The sequence below is a fragment of the Nyctibius grandis genome, chromosome 4, assembly GCF_013368605.1.
Source record: "Nyctibius grandis isolate bNycGra1 chromosome 4, bNycGra1.pri, whole genome shotgun sequence".
Classification (NCBI taxonomy): Eukaryota; Metazoa; Chordata; class Aves; order Nyctibiiformes; family Nyctibiidae; genus Nyctibius; species Nyctibius grandis.
The window spans coordinates 20,482,731-20,504,769 of record NC_090661.1 but is presented as its reverse complement, the minus strand read 5'-3'; the positions used below and the strand labels follow the sequence as shown (position 1 = coordinate 20,504,769).

The window sequence follows — 22,039 nt, the reverse complement described above, 5'->3', positions numbered from 1 at the left end:
TCAGTTTCTCGAAAAACATTCTATCCATGGTGTCTTGTTCTTACTGTTTCTCTCTTCCCTCTCCCCTCAGTTCACAGAATCACAGAATCACAGAATGTTAGGGATTGGAAGGGACCTCGAAAGATCATCTAGTCCAATCCCCCTGCCGGAGCAGGATTGCCTAGACCATATCACACAGGAACGCGTCCAGGCGGGTTTTGAATGTCTCCAGAGAAGGAGACTCCACAACCTCTCTGGGCAGCCTGTTCCAGTGTTCGGCCACCCTCACCGTAAAGAAGTTTTTCCTCATATTTATGTGGAACCTCCTGTGTTCCAGCTTGCACCCGTTGCCCCTTGTCCTGTCAAGGGATGTCACTGAGAAGAGCCTGGCTCCATCCTCATGACACTTGCCCTTTACATATTTATAAACATTAATGAGGTCACCCCTCAGTCTCCTCTTCTCCAAGCTAAAGAGACCCAGCTCCCTCAGCCTCTCCTCATAAGGGAGATGTTCCACTCCCTTAATCATCTTCGTGGCTCTGTGCTGGACTCTCTCTAGCAGTTCCCTGTCCTTCTTGAACTGAGGGGCCCAGAACTGGACACAATATTCTAGATGCGGCCTCACCAGGGCAGAGTAGAGGGGGAGGAGAACCTCTCTTGACCTGCTAACCACACCCCTTCTAATACACGCCGGGATGCCATTGGCCTTCTTGGCCACAAGGGCACATTGCTGGCTCATGGTCATCCTGCTGTCCACTAGGACCCCCAGGTCCTTTTCCCCTATGCTGCTCTCCAACCGGTCTGTCCCCAACTTGTACTCATACCTGGGGTTGTTCTTGCCCAGATGCAGGACTCTACACTTGCCCTTGTTATATTTCATTAAATTTCTCCCCGCCCAACTCTCCAGCCTGTCCACATCTCTCTGAATGGCTGCGCAGCCTTCCGTTGTGTCAGCCACTCCTCCCAGTTTGGTGTCATCAGTGAACTTGCTGACAGTGCACTCTAGTTCCGTGAGTCAAAACTGGTCGTGAGAGCATCGTTGTCTGAATGGGGGGGACTTACGAGGGAGGATGCAATATGTTCATTTCCTCTGTGTGGTAATAATAAAGTGGGTCAGAATTGTTGAGTGTGCTATTCCTGCTGATTACAGTGCTAACCAGATAAAGTTGCTGAAATTGCTTCAAAGCATCTCTATTTTCTTTGCTCCCTGACTTGCTGCATGAGTTTCACAGGGAAACCTGTATCTGATCTGCAGAGCACTGATTTGCTTGATGGCTCTTCTGGGCAAGGTGCACAATAGAGCCACCTTCTTGCTGCCTTAATACAAGAGTTTGAGTGGCCCAGCACTGAATTTGTTCTTTACTGAAGTATTTTTGAGCCACATCTGCATCCCCATCTGGTTTGCTGCATAGCTGATCAGGCAATTGGACCAGCATAGCTGTGGAAGAACAGCCTGAGCTGCTGTGGACTGATGCCCGTCACACCGCTCCCTAGGAGAAAGGGCTGGTAGAACTATTGCTTGGCCTCCTGGAGACTCCATGCCTGTTTGCTGTAGATGTCTAGAGGCTGAGCAAGTAGAGCCTGATAACATTATCCTTCTGACTGTCTTGAGCTTGTGGTGTAAATCCCACGGCAGGCTCTGCAGGTCATGAACTGAGGATGCTGAGCAGTGCTAGAGATACCTTGAACAGCACGACATTTGATGAGCGATATTGCCTCAGTGCTGGGCTCTAATGAGGCGTCCGTTGAAAAGACGCAAGAAAGTGAACTTGGCATTAATTCATGTTGTAGTATCAGGGAGTCAGCTCCTCTGGGTCCTCTCTGAGTTTTTGAGGCTGGATCCCTTCTGATGCTGCGTCTGCTCAACTTTGGGGCGTTTGAGGGGTGACCTGATGGCGGTGCTTTGGTACCTCTGTGTGGTGAAGAGATATGTCTGGAGGCTGCTCAGGGTCTCCCATACTGCGAGAGAAAGATGCCATGAGATACAGCAGGTGGAATTTTAAGTTGAATTGGGAGTGGGAAGAGGGGGGCATATAACATATAGCTGAGAAAACCACTAAGCTTCAGAAGAGCTTAACCATTGAAGGTGTTGAACTTGTTTCCAGCTGACATGTTTAAAATGTGATTAGTTACCTCTTAAAGTGGGATTCTGTAATCCGGTTTCTGTGGAAAAAATTGCATGGTGCGTGTGTCGAGACAAGGGGCGGACTCGGCTCAGCAAGCGCGTGTGTGTGTTGCTTTCGGGCTTGGTCTGTAAATCCCCTCGTTTATTCTGGCCTTTTGCAGACCAGTGAGAGCGCAGGGAACTTGCTTTGCAGCAGTGTTGCCCTCACCGTACTTTTAACATCGGAGGGTCCGGATGGAAATCATCGTTGTCCTGCCTTCTCATGCGCCAGCGCTCGGTCTGGTGGCGGGCAGAGGCGCGGTGGCAACTGGAACTTTTCCCTCCAGTGCAGGCTGGAGGGAACAGGAGGGAGATGAGGGAGGTCTCTGCCCCTCTTTGGCAGTGGTGGACTGTTGTCAGCCCCCTGTGTGTCTAAGGAAATGGTTTTCCAAGTCATCTGTTGGGATTTTACAGGGATCTCTTCCTGCCTTGGGCTTGGATGCTGGCTGGATCTCCGCTGACCTCTTCCTGCGGGATGGCAAGGCAGTTCGGTCCTTGGGGGCGTAAGCAGCTATCTCCTGTGGGGTGCTGGATCTGGCACAGGGGCAGCTGGATGGGCAGAGAGGTCCATCCCCAGGGAGGCTGGGCAGGAGGGGTGATTGCCCCTCCAGCCCTCAGCTGGGGAACACGTCCCTGGTCTTTCGTTTGTGGCTTCAACAGTGCTGCTAGTGAAGGGTATGACCTATGAGGAACGGCTGAGGGAGCTGGGGTTGTTTAGCCTGGAGAAGAGGAGGCTCCGAGGTGACCTTATTACAGTCTACAACTACCTGAAGGGAGGTTGTAGTGAAGTGGGATTCGGCCTCTTCTCCCAGGCAACTAGCGATAGGACAAGAGGACATAGCCTCAAGCTTCACCAGGGGAGGTTCAGGTTGGACATTAGGAAGAATTTCTTCTCAGAAAGGGTCATTAGACATTGGAAGGGGCTGCCCAGGGAGGTGGTGGAGTCACCATCTCTGGAGGTGTTTAAGAAAAGACTGGACATGGCACTTAGTGCCATGTTCTAGTTGACATGGTGGTGTCAGGGCAATGGTTGGACTCGATGATCCCTGAGGTCTCTTCCAACCTGATTGATTCTGTGATTCTGTGTGATTCTGTGCTAGTCCGTATTCTCAGACTGCTGGAAGTGGCAGGCTTTGAAATGAAAAGATTGGGTTAGCTGGTATCCTGCTTGAGCTGATAGAGCATGAATTCAGCTGCTCTTGTTTTATTTCAAGAAATTATATTAAGAAATGAGCAAAAGAGGCTGTGCACCAGGGGCTGCTCCCTCTGCAGACGTCTGCTTGTAAAGCTGTATAGCAGTGTGATTCCTTCTGGTGCTGCAAAGCCAGCGGGGAGAGCAGAGCTGCGGCACGGGTCAGGAGACCTCTGGGAGGTGCAGCTGAAGGGCTGGTTTGATCACTTCGGCAGCTCCTCTTCTGAGCCAGGCGTGGGTGTTGCTTTCGTCTGTTGTCAGTGGTCGCTTGCGTCTCTGGGTGAGTGCGATGAGCTGCTTTTTCCTGCAAGCCGAGGAGCCATGCTCTGCCCCAAGTCCCCGCTGCCAGGAGGTGACATGCAGGTAACGGAAAGGTCCTCGGCATAAATGTCGCATGTGTGATGGCTCTTGTGTCCTGCCTAGCATCAGCTCTGTGGTTGCAGCTGACTTCAGAAACTCTGCTCTGTAAAAATTGGCCCGAATTAATCCATTGTGGTTTGTTTATTTCTTTTTCTTTAAAACTAAGATAAGGTGAATTTCTGCAGAGGTTAAAGCTTGAGCTTTATGATAAAGTCCATGATTTTCTTAAGGATGCTTTGGGATATTTCTGGGGTGTGCAAGTGCTCTGTGTGGTAACAGTTATCAGGAAAACGGAGAACGGGGCAGCTGGAGATCCGTAGCTGGTTAATTGGTTTTAATGACATGGAAACTCAATTTGAGTAGCTTTGTGCTTTTTCTGATGGGGAAAAAAACCCTACATTAAGTGGAGGAGCAGCTCTGGGTATTTCTGTGAGGGGTGTTTAAAGCAGGCTTGCATGTGAGGGTTTCAACTGTGCTCATCTGTGTTGAGAGCTGGCAGAGTTGGTGGTTTTGGTGTGAGCACAGCAGCGACCACAGGCAAGGCTTGCCTGGGGGCCCTGGGGCAGCTTCCTCAGGAGCTCGTGTGACTAATGCTGCGTAAACTTAGAAAAATAAGAGAGCATTAGCTCTTCCTCCTGTGAGGAGCTAGGGGTGGGGGAGCTCTGTTGGACTGCTGCCAGGATGTTTGGATGGTACCTCTGGGCATTCTGGTGCATCAGCTCCCTCCACTCAGCACAGCTTCACGGCGTGTACTTTTTTAAGTGGGGATCATGCTCTTGCTGGTTTTGGAGGTGAGGTGGTTGGCCGGGCTGTGAAGGGTTGTGCTGGCAGCCCCTCCGGTACCATGAGCTGCACCTGGGTCCATCGGGACCCCTCCATCCACCTCTGCACCAGAGGAGAAGCGGGATGGAGGCGGAGGGGGCTGAGGCCACCCCATGCTGGGGACAAGCCAGCCTGTGGGGACCATGCAGGGCTGTGCTGCGCTCTCCCTCCACACTTCTGGTGGTGTTCAAGGAGGTGACATCTCAGGATGAAGGGCTGGCTTAGAGTTTGAGCCTGTGCTTCCGTTTTTCCATCCTTGTTTCCAGGGTTTGTCTGCAAGGAGATGGAAAGTCCCTTCTATGGGCTGCCATGACAGCCTCAGAAATGTCCACATGTGTTTGAACTTTGGTGCTGCAAAGGGCTTTGCGTATTTATTTTCAGCATCCTGCTGTCTGCTTTGCTTAAGAGCTTTTGCTAGATCCTTCACATATGCTTGTCCTTGCTCCTCGTCTCCTGAAAACCATTTGAGAACACCCTTCATCTATGGCAAAACACAGCAAAAAAAAAAAGTCCCCAAACCTCTTGGAGAAATTTTGTTTTACCACTATTCCCTAGTATGCTGCAAGGCATGCATAGCTGTGGTGTGTTGCTGTTTTGGTGCATCAGCCTAATTTGGAGACCTCAGGCAGGACTTCACCAGGCTGTTTTGGATGGGTCTTTAGAAAAGCGAGTGGCTGGGCACAGTCAGCAGTGAATGGTGCTGTTAAAGTGATTTTTAAGTGACTTACTCCTGTGCAAAGACAAAGCTGTGATGGGTTGAAGCATCGTAGCTTGAAAGCCTCATCTAGGTTTCCAGATGTACCACTGTGCCGTCTTTCTGAGGTCGTGCTTCCCATCAGCTTTAGCTGATCTCAGGCTGTTCTCCTGCCAGAAATCCTTCCCCTTTATTTTCTTGTTTCTGGGATGGCTTCCAGTTGGATCAAGCAAATGATGGTTGCTACCACAAGTGTAGAGATGACTGGGATGTGCAGAAGGAGGAGGGAAAAGGCAAGGACTGTCTGTTTTGGCAGCAAAGGATAGTTTTGGATCAGTTAAGCTGATAAGCGTGTGGGAGGGGGCACGGCTTGCTGAAGGGCAGCCGTGTAGCCCCTGGTAAAGCATGTCCTGCTTCTACCCCAGTTTACCTCTTTGTAAAGGAGAGGTAAGGAGTGCAAAGTGTGTTAGCATTTCTGGGAGATTACCATGTTGATAGAGTCCTTTGAGGTGCATTGCTGACTGGTCCTTCATGTACATGCTGAAAACGTTCAGCTTCCCAGTTAACCCAGGGGAGGTATCCCTCCGGGAGGACTTTCAGTGCAGCTTTTAAATAAAATCTTCTGCCGAACATATCAAGGAGAATATTAGATTGAATATGAGGGAGAAGTTTTCTACGATGAGGCTCGTGATGCACTGGAACAAGTTGCCCAGAGAAGTTGTGTATGCCCCATCATTGGAAGTGTTCAAGGTCAGGTTGGATGGGGCTTTGAGCAACCTGATCTAGAGCAAGATGTCCCTGTATACGGCAGGGGGTTGGACTAGATGATCTTTAAAAGGTCCCTTCCAACCCAAGCCACTCTGTGATTCTATGATTTCTCTGCATAAATACACTGCAGACCAGGGCCTGATATGTTAGTGCCTCTCTGTGAGGGAGCAGGACAAATCCTGCTGTCCTGTTCTCCTCTAGCCATAAGGCTAGGGGTAGGTTTATCCTCCTGCTCGACTTGTTACAAACATTTATCTGACCCATCTCAGGCTGAAAAGCCATTGTATTAGGTGCTTGTTGCAAGTACATTATTGCCTTGACGATGACTTCTCAAGGCCTGTTGGCTGGGGAGGCAGCGTGGTTTTAGTACCTCTCCCGACGTGGTAGCTCTATCTGAGGAGTTCATCATACATGCCTGTGCCGAAGGGGGTTGTGCATCTTCCTGTTAAAAGCAGCGCAGACACTCAGCCTTGCTGTTGGCTATGGGGGGCCAGAGCTCTTTGCTTGAGCTTGAAATTGCTGGTGTTGCAAGATCGTCACAGGAGAGGGGGAGAAAATTAGCATAAGCCTCTTAAAGAAAACTTTATTCTTTCTCAATGCTGGCAGGAAACACCAGGAAACACCCATCCCCCTGTTCAGGCTTCAAAGTAGGGTTTCTTTTGTGGTGGGTATATCTGCTTGTGACGGGGGCATTAGCAAAGCTGCACGGTCAGGCTAGGGGTCCGCCAGGTCCCTCAAGGTCACGTGCTTGCTCTCTTGGCCAGTGCCACCCTTCTCTTTTACTGGTTATGGCATGGGGGACTTCTCTGGTCACTCCTGCTATGCAGAGCCCTCCTATTTCTCTGCCCCATTGTTTTGCTTGAACCCTTCACTCCTGATCTGGTGATGCTCCTTTCTCCCTTTGTAGGTCACCCGGTATCGCTCAGTCCTCTCCCTCTATGCTTCATAACTTCTTTTTAAAACCCTGGTGAATCTTTATTTGCTGATTAGATGAAATAAAACGTTGTAGTGTCTCTGCAGCACTAGTTCAGTCTGCCAACAAGCAACATGTTGCAACGTCGAGGTCAAGGACAGAAAGAGGGCACTGTGGTGGTGACACCGAGAAATGCATATTTTGGTGGACAAGTTGGAGCTGCAGGAAGGCAGCAGAGGAGCTTTGCTGGCATGAGTGTGTCATCCGTGCTCTGCGTTGCCCGGAGCATGGTCGTGTCTCCGGGGAGGAGCAGCAGCCCTGGGGTGAGTGATGCCCCTGGGCACTGTGAGAAGGGAGTTTGGGAACAGGGGGGGCTGACACTCAGCTGTGTTTCCAGCATATCTGGCTGCTGCAGTGCAAAATGCTTTGTCTGAGAGCTGCAGTTGGTTTGGGAAGGCAGGCCAGGCCACCTTCATATGGGTTTAATTAAATCCAGCAGCCAGCAGCACTTAAGAAGCTACAAGCATCTCTGTTTGCCTTGCTCAGCAGTACCAGGAGGCAAGGAGTTTGAACTTTGCCAGTGATGCTTCTTCAATGTTGTCTAATAGTAACAATTGCATTGAGAAGGTGGTTAGAGGAAAAAGGAGCCGGAGGAGGAAGGGAGAAAAGGTTGTCTGCACGGCAGCCGTCCTGCTCTCCCCCACGTACTGCGCCCTGGTGCAGGAGTGGGTCAATGCCAAGGCAGATGAAGTCCTACAAAGCTAATGCAGCCCCTTTAGATGTAAGCCATGTGAAACTGAGATATAAGTTTCCTTACTGGGGGAGGAAAGTTGTCTCTCCATACTTAATTATAAAGAAGCTGCCACTGAAGATTATTGGCCAGGTTGGATTTGTCATGTTATTTCTCTTTGTAGAGACTTTATGTTCCACTGCAGAACGGTGTTCAGTTACTGACTTCACAAGAAAAATTGAAGACCCTCTTGGAGGTACATAACATGAGTAAATAACTCTTGTGTTTTGGCTAGAGTGGTAACGTAAAGCAACAGGGAGAGCGACTATAAATGGCAATGGAAAATTTGTGCTTGAGGCTGGAGTCCAAGGTCTGTGCTGTGGTCTTGTGGTCTTCAACATTGTTTTTGTCCTTAGAAATGCCTTCAGCCCTTCTATAATGGGAAAGGAGAAAGGGGAAAATGGGGGGCTGAATGGATTACAGTTTTTTCTCAGTTCTTTACATACCGGCTGGCAATGGCTGATGTCTGTGAGTCACCCGCAGAGGCTAGGGAAAACAAGCAAGTCTCTTTTTCTCAGTCCAAGGTAAACGAATGTGCTGCATGAGTAAGTTTTCTCGCAGTTCATAATGATGTCCAGTTGTCAGGAAATACGTGAGGTGTTGTCAGGCTGATCCTGTACCTTCCCCTTGCCGGTTTGGTGCTTTGACCGGAGAAGTTGTCTCACCCTGTTTCCTTACCTCCCCCTGCTTCCAAATCCTCTCTCTGTTACAACATGCCTGAGGATGGTTGTTCATCCACCGTGCTCGTTGCTGTCCCCAAACTGTTGCATGAACAGAACAGAAAAAGTAAAACCATATTAGATGCGATGACCTTTACTTCAGTTGTATCATCAGAAAAAGGTCTCCTTATGGCTGCTTAGAATGAAAAAAGTCTTTTTTGTGATACCTCTTCTTCGGCATGCAGTGAGCACTTTGCATGCCTGCAGCAAGGTGTTTCTGCAGCCCACAGAGGTGACTTCTGTCACAGCTTTTTCTCAGTGCTGCTAGATGTCTTTTGTGTGACTATAAAGCAATCAGTGGGAAATATAAACCTGTTTATAGTATGAACCCGTAATGATGAATCAGTAATGATAATATTGATGAAAAAATGGAAGCAGCCTGGTTCTGACATCAGATGGGATTGGTCTGCTCTGGAAACTAGAAGAAATTGCAGAAGTGCTGTGGAGCAGGAGATCTTCAGCAGCATCTCAGGGAGAGGAGTAGGGGAGTTGCGCACATGGGTGATTGCTTCCATCTCATTTATCAGCCTCTTTTCTGTCCCTCTATGTAGACATTAACTTCAGTGCATTGACTGTTGAGAATGCTTTGCTGGACGAACAGCCTTGGTTTGGGACTCATCGTCTTGCCTTTTACCTTGGTTTCCTTCTGTGATTTTGGAGAAAGTCCCCTGACAGCCTCGTGCCCGGTCCCTCTGCTGTGGTGCCAGGGCTAGGCAGGAGCGTGTTCGTGGCAGGGATCTAACACCCTCCCATCTCTCGTGAGGTTGCCTTGGCATCCTTCCCTTTCACCAACCAGGTCTTAAATATCACTAATTACTCTTCTCTCTAACGCTTACAGGATTTGCCAGTTCCCGTATGCTGATGGGGATTGTGTTCTGGCTCCTTGTCAGTGCCTTAAGAGAAGCTGATGCTCTGAACAGGTACTTTTGCCGTGCTCCTTGTGAGGGGGAGAGGGTCTGTACGTGTCCAAGAGTGAAATGTGTGCAAGGTTTGCCTTACGGGTGTGGATTGACAGATACTGTGGGAGAGGCTGGTCCGCAGTGAATAGTGTTTTTCCATCCAGATGTGTTGTGAAAACACCCAAGCAGAAGGTAAGGTTTGCACTTAGTCTTGCTGACAGCCCTCTGAGGAAGGCATTGGAAAACACAGCGTCACTGCAGAGCAGCTCCTGGGAGGCCACGCTCCTTGCTAACACGGGCACAGCCTTTTCCTTCCCGTTGCACCAGCTGGGGAGTCCCGGCCGAGCTCTCAGCTGCGCGTGCTGCTGCTGCGCCCTCCTGCTTTGCTGGCCCTTGGTAGCTCCCCCGTAGCATGCGTCTGCCCGCCATCCTGAGTGGGGGTGGGAGGGAGCTGTTTCCGTGTTGGTATCCAAGCATGAACAAATCTACTGTCGTTTTCTTAATGTACAGCAAGAACAGCTGTGTACATTTCTTAACGTACAGCAAGTGGTAAATGAGCCCACTAGAGGAGGGGCCCTGCTTGACCTGTTGTTTGTGAACAGAGAAGGACTAGTGTGAGGGTCGGTGGCCGTCTTGGGAATAGTGACCATGAAATGTTAGAGTTTTCGATAGTGGGGGAAGTAAGGAGGGGCAAGAGCAGAACTTCTGCCTTAGATTTCTGGCGGGCAGACTTTAGCTTGTTTAAGAGGTTGGTGGACAGAGTCCCTTGGGAGTCGGTCCTGAAGGGCAAAGGAGTCCAGGAAGGCTGGACATGCTTTAAAAAGGAATTTCTAAATATTCAGGAGCAGGCTGTCCCGGTGTGTAGGAAGACAAGCCGTCGGGGAAAAAGACCAGCCTGGTTAAACAGAGAACTTAGGCTAGAACTTAAGGAAAAAAAGAGAGCCTATTTGCTCTGGAAGAAGGGTCGGGTAACTTGGGAGGTCTATAGGGATGTTGCTAGGTCATGTAGGGAGAAGATTAGAAGGGCCAAAACTCAGTTGGAGCTTGATTTGGCTGCTACAGTCAAAGATAACAAAAAAAAGTTTCTACAAATACATCAACAGCAAAAGGAAGGTCAAGGAGAGCCTCCACCACTTGCTGAATGAGGAGGGTAGTGTGTGTCAGGGGATGAGGAAAAGGCAGAGGTGCTCAATGCCTTCTTTGCCTCGGTCTTTAATGTCACGACCGGTTGTCCTCAGGAGACTCGGCCCCCAGAGCCTGAAGTTAGGGACGAGGGGCTGTGTGAAGCCCCCGTGATCCGGGAGGAGATGGTTAGTGACCTGCTGTGCCAATTGGACACCCACAAGGCTATGGGCCCGGATGGGATTCACCCCAGAGTAATGAAGGAACTGGCAAATGAACTTGCCAAACCACTCTCTGTATTATCTACTGGCAGTCCTGGTTAACTGGAGAAGTTCCAGCTGACTGGAAATTAGCAAATGTAATGCCCATCTACAAGAAGGGTCAGAAGGATGATCCAGGGAACTATAGGCCTGTCAGGCTGACCTCGGTGCCAGGCAAAGTGATGGAACAGATCATCCTGAGTGCCATTACACGGCACATGCAGGACAATCGGGGCATCGAGGCCAGCCAGCATGGATTCATGAAAGGCAGGTCCTGCTTGACCAACCTGATCTCCTTCTATGACAAAGTGACCCACTTAGTAGATGAGGGCAGGGCTGTGGATGTAGTGTGTCTAGACTTCAATAAGACATTCGACACTGTCTCCCATAGCATCCTCCTAGACAAACTGGCTGTCCGGGGCTTGGATGGGTGGACTCTTAAATGGGTTAAAAACTGGCTGGATGGCCGAGCCCAGAGAGCGGTGGTGAATGGGGCAAAGTCCAACTGGCGGCCGGTCACTAGCGGTGTTCCCTAGGGCTCAGTTCTGGGGCCGGTGCTGTTCAGTATCTTTATAGATGATCTAGACGTAGGGATTGAGTGCACCCTCAGCAAATTTGCAGATGACACCAAGCTGGGTGGGAGTGTCGATCTGCTGGAGGGTAGGAAGGCCCTACAGAGGGATCTGGACAGGTTAGATAGATGGGCCGAGACCATTGGCATGAGGTTCAACAAGAACAAGTGCCGGGTCTTACACTTCGGCCACAACAACCCCATGCAGCGCTACAGGCTGGGGGAAGAGTGGTTAGAAAGCGGCCCGGCGGAAAGAGACCTGGGGGTGCTGATCGCCAGCCAGCTAAACATGAGCCAGCAGTGTGCCCAGGTGGCCAAGAAGGCCAATGGCATCCTGGCCTCTATTAGGAATAGTGTAGCCAGCCGGTCTAGGGAAGTGATCGTCCCTCTCTACTCGGCACTGGTGAGGCCGCATCTTGAGTACTGTGTCCAGTTCTGGGCCCCGCACTTCAAGAAAGATGTTGAGGTGTTGGAGCGAGTCCAGAGGAGGGTGACCAAGCTGGTGAAGGGTCTGGAGGGTATGACCTACAAGGAACGGCTGATGGAGCTGGGGTTGTTTAGTCTGGAGAAGAGGAGGCTCAGAGGTGACCTTATTGCTGTCTACAACTACCTGAAGGGAGGTTGTAGTGAAGTGGGAGTCAGCCTCTTCTCCCAGGCAACTAGCAATAGGACAAGAGGACACAGCCTCAAGCTTCGCCAGGGAAGGTTCAGGTTGGACATTAGGAAGAATTTCTTCTCAGAAGGGGTCATTAGACATTGGAATGGGCTGCCCAGGGAGGTGGTGGAGTCACCATCTCTGGAGGTGTTTAAGAAAAGACTGGACATGGCACTTAGTGCCATGTTCTAGTTGACGTGGTGGTGTCAGGGTAATGGTTGGACTCGATGATCCCTGAGGTCTCTTCCAACCTGATTGATTCTGTGAACAGCCTGTAGCAGCTTATTCCTCCCTGGATAATTACTGCTCTGCTCTGCCACTGATTGCTATCAGAAGCAGTGGAGTAGTGCCTCCGCTGCACGGCCCGGTGCATCCTTTTGCCTGAGTTATTGGATGTATTTATTGCTTTAAGGCATCAGTGCTCAACTGAAAAATCTCAGCTGCGCTCTCTGCAACCGTTTGGCACTGTAAGTGGGTTGCTTGAGTCAGCTGTAGTCACTGAGATGCCAAACGTGCCTTCAGTGATGCCCCTCACTGTGCTACCAGCAGGTGTGTTTGCACCTCAGTTTCAATTCCTGCATTACTTTGAGGAGGAGAAAATATAGGGTTGGATTGCAGGCTACTGTTTTTATTAACTGGAATTATGTTCTCAGCTGACCAGAGGTGTGTGTGCAACCACAGGAACTGGAGTGGAATATTTTGCCATTTGCGGTTGCTCAGGGGAGGTCTGAGAAGCAGGTAGATGGATGCTGCTGCGGGAGCATCGATGGACAAGGAGGGATCGGCCTGGCACGCCAAGCTTGAGCCTTCAGCTTGCCACAAGAGCTTACAGAGCAAAAGAAGCTCCTTCTGCAAACGTCCATCCCTGATGGATCTCATCCCAAAATGGCATTGCCTTGCATTTGGCCTGCCTGAACGGCCCATTTGATTGTAGGAGGACGTAACCGTAACTCACTGCATGAAGCTTTCCTGATCCCTAAAAAAGTGAAATGGATTCATTATGGAAAGCGATCTTTCTTGAAAACCTGGTTCATCCAGGACTGTCTGGGAGGTGTGGCGAACAGGCTGGAAGAGTAGGAGTCGGGGCGGAGCTGTTTCCACTTAATTCCCCTGTATTTCCCAGGGTTTACCGCACCGTGCAAGCAGACGTGCTCTCCACTTAGGAGCTTAAAGTAGAGCTGGTTAGTAGAGCACTGCCTATGCTTCCCGTGCTAGCCTTCTTGTTGTACTTGCCTTTTCTTAAACAAGTTTTCTAGGGCAAAAGGCCTCTTTTTAAAGGAAGAACCATAATGAGAAGGGAACAGCAAAGGTAGGAGTGCCTCCGTTTGCTAGCAAGCTGTCACAGGTGTGTCTGAGTTGGAGGGAGCCAGCACTGAGTTAGTGCCCCAGACTCCTGGTGACTCAGGTGGCAAAAGCCCAAGTTCTCTTACATGCCTGAATTGCAGCGAATTTCCTGTAACAGGGTTTTGCCTCCCATAGTGGCCGTGTAGGGAGCGGTGTGTCATCCTCTTGCTCCCGTATGGGTTGTGTGCAGCTCGGCTCACAGGGGATGCAGGCAAGTGGTGGTGGTGGCACTTCTCTTCCTGCCAAAACAGATGGAAACTTGATTTGCCCCAGCACCCTCAACCCTACCTCTCCCTCAACCCTACCTCTCTCCTTTTTACTCCCTGTTTTTTTTAGGATGGGACAAGTCGCAGTAGTTGTAGCTGGCTGTCCATTGAGCTTGATGAGATTCTCATGCAAATCTGGAGGCTGTGTTCTCCTGGCAGGTCTGCTTGCATGCATTATCCACTACTTCATAGTACTGGGAAGGGACCTATTTTCTGAAAAGTGGTTTATTTTTAGTCAAGGCTTTCCCTGTCTAACTGGCAAAAGTTCAGCATTTGCAGCACAATTTGCAGAAGAAGCGATTTCACCAAATACTCGGGCTGGGGGAAGGGAGAGGAAATGTCATATTAGCTAGCAAAAAAGCTAAATGTTGGCTTGAAAATGTAGCTTGAGACACTGTTGTGAGAGCATAAGGATGGGTAATGCAAGTTGAGAACAGCGTTGCGTTCGCTGCAGTGGATAATTCAGTCTGGGTTGCCCTTGTTTTTCCTTGTGACGGCTGTCACAGAGGTTAACCCACAGTGGATGGATGGGAACTGCTGTTCAGGGTCTGGTGGTTGATGTAGCCAACCTTTTGGCCTGACCCTGAGCAGTGAGTTAGCAAACTCACCTTAACCGCAGCATCCATGGGAAGAGCGCGTCCATGCATGGCATTGCACTGTCCTGTTGCGCCTGCGCTTGCGGCCACTGGAAGCTCATCGAGGGTTGAGCTTTGTGATGATACAGGCACTATCATCCCCATGTTTGAGCACCCTTGTCAGATACCCTGAAACGAATACGGTGGTGCGTGGGATGTCCTGGGGCAGTACTACAGCTGTGTCTCCTCTCCTACCCAGCTGCTGCTCCAGGGACAAACTGTCTTCATGCACCTCATTGCTTTCACCAACTGCTCCTAGCCATTCTGGGTCTTGAACTGGTTTCTCATGTGAGCAACTACCTGTCAGAGGTGCAGAGATCTTTTCTTCTTGTTCTTGCACCTCCTCTGACACTTCCATCACTCCTTTTACAGTGGCGTCTTTGTTACTGTTAGCTGTTAATGCTGCAAATGCCAGACATCTGAGGATGACACCAGGGAGTGGATGACTGTGTTCAAAGCCTTTGATACTTACTCCTCTGACAAATGAGGCTGGGCTCTGTGTGTGGGCACATAAATGATTTGTTTGCTGCTGCAGGTTAACTCCTGCAGTTTGCTTTATCCTGTTTTTTTCCTCACATAGCAGTCAATTGCACAGCAGCTTTGTCAGGGTTCCATTAAGAAAACAAGGAGAAATTGTTGAGTTTCAATTTTCTTTTGAATATTTGGAAACCAGAAGAAAGAGAGGAAGTAGCACTGGGATTTTAGATGTATTCTGCATTCAGTCCGAATGGGTATACTTTACCTGAAGAATAACGGAGCTGTATCTTTGTGAAAAAATTGGGAGTGAAACTTTTAAGTGCTGTTTCAGTCACTGGGGTAGAAGCGCCATGAGAATCAAGGTAAGAGCAGCCATCAACTGTCTAGAGCAGTAATCTTCCCAGGGTGAATTAATCTAATTTGAAGAATAAAAGAATTTATGCAGTGGGGGAAGTCTCTGCTGTTTCCTGCTGAGCTTCCTGAGAAGACTGGGAGAAATTAAGTGCCGAAACGACCCTCTTCTGTCATCGGGTTTATGTTTTCCTAAGACCTGTTATTATCTTCCTGTTGAAAAACCATCTGTATCAGCTGACAAATTAGGATTGTTTTAGCTACTTAGTATTCTCTGGTTCCCTGGGGACTTGCTCTTTGTGATCGTATTTGCAAATCCCCTGTCCATGTGTGATGCAGAACATCTTGCACATGTCCTAGGTCCCAGTGTCGCTGCAGCGGTTGGCCCTGTGCTTGCCATACCCCTGATGACCTGTAGATATAGAGGTTTCAAAAGTTTGAAGTTTTTCCTTAGGGAAAGTTTGGGGGTGGTTGTTTTTTGTTTTTTTCTTTTTTTTTTTTTTCCTTATATTGCTAATTGTTTCAGGGGAACTCCTATCTTGTTAGTGCTTTCTCCCCGAAACTTATTTCTCTTCCTCTCTGTCTGTTGCCCTCAGGGGCCAGAAGAACCCTGATATGTTAGGAAAACCAGTCTGTACTTTAAATGGCCTTAAGCATGTGAGTATCCAGCTCAATTTCCTTTTGCCGGCGGCTTGTAACGAAATGGGCAGGAATCTCGGGACATCCCTGGGTCAGCTTTTCTTCTGACCCTCGGGTGAAAGCAAGGAGGGTTTTGCTCCACTGGGCGAGTGCTTGAAGGAGGAGATGTCCACCTCGAGCTTTGAGTACTCTGGTAGGAAAATATTTCTCCTATCAGTGAATGTTTGCTGATACTGTTGAACTATGCTTAAAGTATGCGGGCATATACTGAAATCTGCTGGCGAAGACGCCATGGAAATAGCTGTCCTGGGTTGGACCAAATGTGCATCTAAACTGCTTATGTCCAAAGCAATACCCTGTCTCCAGGGGCAGTAGAGGAGCTGCTCTGCAAGGAGCTGGATGGAAGCTGAGCAGCCTAATTCAAGACTCCATCTGCTCTAGCCTGACTTTGTGACTTGCAAATATGCTGGGTTTTGAGCAGGCTGAGAGCTTCACTTGGCTGGCAGCCTCCAGCCCCAGGTCGTCTGGCAGGTGAGGAGCAGCCACGTCTGTGGCTGAACGCTGAAACCAAGGACTGCATGTGTGGTTGCAGCAGTGGGAAGCTGTCTCTGCGTTACCTGCAGAGAAGGACGGGGCTGACTTTCGCAAGGTTCAGATCTCCGTTTTTAAAAATTGTCATGTAGCGCAGGTGAGCAGTTGTGGCATGTGGATCTGTTCCTTGAACATTTCACAGTTGGTGCTTACCCAGCCCTCTAAGCCTGACAGTGCCAATTTAAGTGTCTTTCGATTTGCTTTCACATGCAGGCTTCTCGTGGAGGGTCACCTCCCTTGAGGTTGTTCTGCTCTGCTTTGCTCTGTAATTACTTGCCACGCATTGCATGCTTCCCAGCAGCTTTCGCTGCAGTTTTTAAAAGGGAAGATAAGGAACAGCAGACAGAGGGACATCTGGGAGGGCCACTGGTAGCGGGCAGGGGGAATGGGTTTAGCCCTGATACTTGCATGAAGCATACTCTCCAGGCAGATCCCACTGCGACCGTTGATGAAGTTTCCCTTTCCTTGGCTGACTCATTGGAAAACCCTTTTCACTCCGAGTTTGGTTTGGAAAGAGAAACACCCACACAGATGGCTGCTCTTCAGTTGTCATTCACATGAGGGTTTTTTGTGTTCCTTTTTGCATTACCCTCAGGTGAAACCCAGGCTTGCTGCCAAAAAACATATCCCAGAATTAGAAAGAAACTAAACACTAAGGATATTCTGTTTTTTCTCTTTAAGCTAGAAATGCAACGGGCTATCTTTTATCAGTTTCACGAGGGATAGTGTTGCTTTTTCTTTTTGGCTGAGTTTTGTGTAGTTCACTTGTTTGTTTTCCTCAGATAAAAGATACAGCTTTCGTTAAGATTTGTTTTGGCTGTGTTTTGCTCCTTGCTTGAGACTGTCTGAGTGGTACCACTTTTTCCAGACAAATGCCAGTGCTCTGCTTTGGAGTCCTGCTGCTCTCCTCTGATAAGGGTTGGGGTTTTTTTTTTGTCCTAAGTAGCCAAGAATTGCTGGAATGTTAAATAATAAAGAGGTATTTTTAGGTCTTTGAGATATTGTAACTGAAGGCAAGGGAAGGAGAGCAATAGCATTGCTGGAAGACTTGGGTTTGGTGTGCTGGTGATTTATGAAACTGATCCCTTGTTGGGATCCAAGATGCTACAGATGGTGCGGTCCATGTGAACTGCAGTCTTCTGGCCATACAGGATCTTTGGTCTTGCGTTGCTCCTGGCTTTTTAGCCAGCAGAGGAGAAGCAGAGTTAAGTCACGGCTGGCCAGCATGCAACTGTGGTTGGACTTTACTCTCTAAGGGCCCTTAAGAGGATGCTGGAGGGTCCCGCACCAGGCTGCCAAGGTGCAGGAAGACGAGGCTGAGGAAGAAGGTGGAAATGGCAACCTGAAGGCAAAGGTTTCTGGTAGGTTTCTAGAATTGCAGCTTGCTGTCCACTTCTTTGTTTATGTTCTCTAACCCTACAAAATTGCTGTCACAGAGCCTGTGATAGGCTTTGGTAGGCTGGAAAGATGCTGCTGCAAGGAGGTGGCTGGTACTTCCAGGTGTATTAACTCATTCCTGAAATACCCATTTTTTAAAAAAAGTTTTTTCTAGGGTAGCTGTTTTTGGGGCCTCGCTGGCTGTGCTTTGGGTGGAAATGGGACTGTCTGAAGGCTGCTTTAGGAGGACAGGGACTGGTACGTGTGTGGTGTGCAATGATGCTGATAGTGTTACCATCAGCCCCCGTGTGTTTCCATACCTCCGTGTTGCACAGTGAGGACCACACCGAGGAGAAGCGCAGTCTCCCAGTGATTTAGCAGGTTGCATTTAAATATGCCCAGATTTATTGCTGCAAGATCGATGGCGGCTTAAAAGATGCCCATGCTGTCTGTCTCCTGCAATGAGGATTTTTTTAAAGGAGGGATCTGTGGAAGAAGAAGACGAAGCAGCAGACACATATTTTCTTTAAGTAATGGAAGGGCAAGTGAGATGTTTGCTGCTGTTCCCGTCCGCAGCCCCGTATTTATTCCACATGCGTGTTGTCCCATCTTGGGAGGGCCCTCACCCTTTACGTTAGGAGGTGAGGCTTGTTTCTGAGACATGTGAGGGCAGAGAGGGGTTTGCACGGCCGAGGAGGCACCTCCTTCCCTCCACAATCAGTCCTTCATTCCTTGTTTTCTGCTAAGCAGAGACAGCCTCCAGGCGCGGTGCCAGCAGCCCAGGCGTGGTGGCTGGGCTGGTCCCACGCTGGGTGGGAGTCGTGGAAGGACCGGGGAGGGGGGGGCTTCACCCCAACATGGAGCCAGTGCTGGGAGCTGCCAAAAACCCCACGCTGGTTTTCTGCTAAGTGCCCTACGGGATTAAACCGCGTGAACACCAGGCTTGTGGGAGCTGGGATGAACGGCTCGACCATGGAAGTTTTCGTTTTGGTCTTTATTTCCTAGCATGCAACTGCTGTAATTCCTTCACGTTACTTTTATCATCCTTGATTTCTGAAAGTATGTTTTTCTTTTTCTTTCTTTCCTGAGGGTTTTGGGCAGTGTTTTCCAAAGCTATTGTGGTGGGCATTTCCCCATCCCTCCCAGCAACAGCTTTCATTTTTGAATGAATAGCTCAGCATTGTTCACATGGTCTTCCAATTTTATGGGCTTTTTTTTCCCTTTTGACTTCAACTAAAGCAGTCTTCTAAATGCTTCTGGAGTCCTTTGGGTCACTTTGCAGAAAATACCTTTTTCCTGTTACAGAAGGTCTTGTATTCAAAGCTCCAGGCAGGAAAACTGACTTTGTAGCGCTCACATTTGAGTTTCTGAAAGCGTGATTCTTGCGGGCTTTTTGCTTGGTTTTTGGCCAGATTTCAGTTAAGGTTATGCCAAGTTCAGCTTTAAGCAGGATTTCATAAGCTTAGTGAAGTTGACTTTTGTTGAAACGTTTCTAACGACATAACAAACCCTGCTACTTCTGGTTTCTACATAGCATCCCACGTGTTAAATCTGTTCTATTCTTTCAGCCCAGTGCCTATTTTTCCCCTGCCAATTCCCTCCAGAAATAAAAGGTTATTATTAGGATCTGTATGCATATGCATTTACCAGGCTTGACATAGCTTTGCACCAAAGTAATTTATCTCTACATTGAACTCGGAAGCCGGACCCTGTGGTCAGCATGGCATACATCTGCAAACCTCCCTTGGTTTGTTCACAGGGTGAGCTTCTGGCTGTGCAAAGACTTAGGTTTGCTTCCCTAATTTAAAATGAGCTGCAGCAATGAATTTCTCCACTTGGATTTTTTTGAAACTAAATATCTTTTAAGTGGGAAGTGGACTTTATTTGCATTTTTGAGTTTTCCCCCTCCCCTTTGAGTACTGAATACCGGTAAAAGGCTTTGGGTTATATCAGCCTGGGTAGACGGTATTTGTGGCATAGCAGTGGTGTCTTTTAGCATGTGTCTTGACTTCTTCCCCTCTCTGCTCATGAACATTGATCTTGTCGAGGGGGACAAGATCTCCTTGCCCATTGGGTACTGGGAGTCTGCCAACAGTGGGAGGACTGCAATGAGCAAACTGCTCAGGGACGGGATGCGAGCCACCCACAGCAAGTCACTGAGATCTTCTCAACTGCCAGCTAATTGCCATGACCTTGCAGTGTTTGCAGCTTGTGATCTGATGCTCAGGAGATAAGTTTCCTGAGCGTTAACTGTTTGAACGGTGCAATCCTAGTACTTGCCGCAGCTGACAACTGAGTTGGATGTGCTCTACCGAACAACACGCTCCTCAGCTATTGTGTCCCTTAAGATAGGGGAAAAAAATATTAAGAAAAAGGTGGAGGGGGAGAATGGGACACGTGTAGAGATAAATATCCTTTTCTCAAGTTGTTGTTCTCATTTATCCTTTGAATTAGCTTTTTTCCCAGTGTAACACCAGAATTTTGCAATAAAATCCACATGTGAGAAACCAGTGGCGCGTCTTCTAGTCAAAACAGCATCCATGACATCTGACTGCTTAAATGGTCATAGAGAAATGTTTGGATTAAGCAACTAGAGGCCGAGTGCATGTTGAATGAATTATTTTCTCCTCTTTATGCTGTAATGACTATACCGTTAGAGAAACCACATGAGAGGAACATTTCTCAGAGCATCTCTTCCGAGTTCATGTGAAGTACTTTTAATCACAGTTAAAGCCTTCCTGAGTATTTTGGGGAGGTGCTTTTCCTTGGTTAGGTTTTGTGGCAGGGCAGCTGTAGTATGCGTGCTTGCTCCTGGTGATGGGTTGGTCTCGGAGCAGAGGAGGCTGCATCCTCCTGTTTCAGCCCTTGACCTCTTTTCAAGTCATGCCTCGCTGTGTCAGCCCCTCTGCGAAGCTTGGTGATAGGTGTGGAGGGGTACTAATTATTTTTCTTCAAAATCATGCAGTGCTTCCTTATATTGACCTGGAATAATACTCCAAGCATGGTAATGACTTTTATTTCTGTAGGAAAAGATGCACTTTCTTTCCTTCTTTAACCTCGTGTTATGTCAGGTTGCTGTAAGCAGCTGTTTCTTTGGCTGTTTTCAGGTACCAGCCAAAAATACTGGTGTTCAGCCTTCAGAAGGCTTTATGCGTAGGTTAAATGAAGGAATAATTTAATGAGAGACCTAACCATGTCACTGCAGCATCCCTTAGGTGCAGTCATGATTACCTAAAAATGCCAAAGGTACAAGGTAAGAAGTTGATTATGCTTCTCCTTGAAAAACCTGGTTAGAATTAGAGGTCAATTGAAAAAATGTAATTTTCAAAAGGGCTTGTAATTGACAGTTGCCTGAATCCGGAACTGAGGCAGTTGTCTGAATATTATTTCTCAGTGAAAACACCATTTCCTCCTCTTTCTGCCACCAAAATGGAGATGCCCTTCAGGCATCCAAGACTAGACGAGTAGTAGTCATCTCGGTGCTGCAGCGGTTTTTCTCTTTGACTCTTTTTGCCTGGTGTGTTAAAAACCTTCCAAGTAGGCTGGGTTGTGTTTAAATTAGCTGATCCTCTACCTCAATTAAGAAGCTTTCTTGGGTAAATGTTTTGTTATAGCCTGGAGAGAGAACATTTCTGTAAGTAGCCTGATGCCAAGGCTATTGGTATGTTAATTGGGAAAAAAAAATTAAAAAGAAAACGGAAAAAAATATCCATGGACTATACAACTTGCTTGAGCTTTCTAGCCTTAGAGGTTTGGCAGGCGTGTTGTGAAAGAGACTTCTGCTTTCCTGATGGAAACCCTTTGGATTAAACTTTCTTTGAGTCGAGGGACTTTGTATGTCTGGTATGGAAAAGCCTGCAAGCGTACCCAGCTCAGTGTCTGTGGAAAAACCAGCCGCTGTGTCTGCTTGTGAGTGGCTGTCCTGGGGATCTGCCCAAAAGTCTGTTTTTTCCATTACTTGAGCACAGTATCAGGCTTGGCACACTTTGTCACATAGAATAATACGGATAGGGTTTGCAGCTGGCACACCTTTTAAAGAGCCTGTTATTATAGCCTTGCCCTCACACATTAGTTATGCTGTTGAGGTAATGATAGTGGTATGCTAGTATACCTAAAATGGCTCCTATACCTGCACTACCAAGGATCACTTTGATTCTGTCCTTCCAAGTTGGCATGCTGTGGAGGTACAAGGCAGTTCTGTTCTGCTGTACTTGCTCTCTCATCATGTTTGTATTCGTATCCATGATAAAATAATCTCCTGCTGTCCCTAATAAGATTGCAAAAGCTGCAAGGTTGAGGCGTGAGAAAACAGACTTGGTGTTAATAATTTAGAAGCTAGATGCCTAATGCTTTCTTAATAATTGCAGTTGCACACATGAAAATATGATTTATGTATTGATATGATATGAACACCCTGCAAAATGTGTACAGTGTGAATTTTTACACCGTAC

At 48.3% G+C, this 22,039-nt stretch overlaps 1 protein-coding gene across 2 annotated transcripts in view; it reads left to right on the top strand.

The window, feature by feature from the left end:
- Window positions 1-22,039, top strand: part of LOC137662817 (USP6 N-terminal-like protein) — a 91,100-nt gene that overhangs the window by 8,739 nt on the left and 60,322 nt on the right. The window contains exon 2 of one of the 2 annotated variants that reach the window (XM_068399531.1): window positions 9,240-9,321. The exons of the other annotated variant lie outside the window; for it this stretch is intronic. The gene's annotated coding sequence lies outside the window, so the exon portion shown is untranslated. The remainder of the gene's footprint in view (window positions 1-9,239; window positions 9,322-22,039) is intronic. 2 annotated transcript variants of the gene reach the window in all.